The sequence below is a fragment of the Anneissia japonica genome, unplaced genomic scaffold (genome assembly GCF_011630105.1).
Source record: "Anneissia japonica isolate Jap-2015-1 unplaced genomic scaffold, ASM1163010v1 scaffold213825_len1013_cov106, whole genome shotgun sequence".
NCBI classification, from domain to species: domain Eukaryota; kingdom Metazoa; phylum Echinodermata; class Crinoidea; order Comatulida; family Comatulidae; genus Anneissia; species Anneissia japonica.
In genome coordinates this window covers 1-1,013 of record NW_022729230.1, presented here as the reverse complement: position 1 = coordinate 1,013, position 1,013 = coordinate 1, and the positions used below count along the sequence as shown (strand labels likewise).

Sequence of the window (1,013 nt, the reverse complement as noted above, 5' to 3'; positions counted from 1 at the left end):
AAAGTTAAAGTACTCTAATATTTCTGTCTGTCCTTACATGATTATTTTTCAACCAGTCAAGTTTTTGAATTCCACCTCAGCATATCAAACAATGGCAGCAGAGTCCATGCATTGCAGGGGTAGAATAAGAAAAAGTTTGAAGCAAGTAGTATGAACAAACATTGAGAATTCTAGGAAGAATATTGCAAATCTTGATAGTCTTTAAGAGGATCATACAACAAGCAGAGTACTGCAGAGTAGAACAGAACAAGAGGTGAGGAAATAACTAGAATAGGAGATTACACTGAGTTTTTTTATTACATTCAGTTTTTTTCATTATTATTTTTTTTATTTGAAATGCATTTATTTAATTTGTTTATTTATAATGTATTTTAATATCAAGTCAATTGTAGGTTTTGTACAACATAAAGAAGAAACTTCCTTTGTCTCAATATTAATTATATTAATAAATTGTAAAAAGAGTATCTTGAACACCTAATAGATGACTTGTTAATCTCTTTTCTTTCTATTTTGTTGATATCAGAACACAGATGAGGAGGAGGCGGAGCTTAGTATTTACTGTGTCATCTGGTTCGCCGAGAACCATCAGACATTTTCAAATATGTTTAAGAAAGGTATGATCAAATATTTGATTTGTTAGTTAGAAATCTTTCTTTATTCTGGATACTCAGTATTTTTACACTGTTCTTCCCTGAGGTCCCGGGTATTATTTGTTTGTTGATAAGAACTAATCATAGGGTCAATCTTGAGTGATCATTATATACAGTTCTCTGTAATACATGATTACACACTACTGTGTACTGGATAACAGTAGAACTGTACTACAAAGCACAGACCCTATATACAATATATAGGGTCAGTGTACAAAGTAAGCCACAAAAATGAATAGCAATTATTATACTATAGAGACATCTATACAGATTTAGATGATTTATTGTCAAAGTATACCATGAAGAAATATAAAATGGAATTGGTTTTAATGCAGGTTAATATTTACAAATAAATGTCAACAA

General features: G+C 30.2%; 1 long non-coding RNA gene across 1 annotated transcript; it reads left to right on the top strand.

Moving 5' to 3' along the window:
• Positions 1-18: 18 nt before the first annotated feature.
• On the top strand, positions 19-945 carry LOC117114657. Its single transcript, XR_004446410.1, has 2 exons — positions 19-253; positions 524-945. It is a non-coding gene; the product is annotated as an uncharacterized LOC117114657 (long non-coding RNA).
• Positions 946-1,013: the final 68 nt, after the last annotated feature.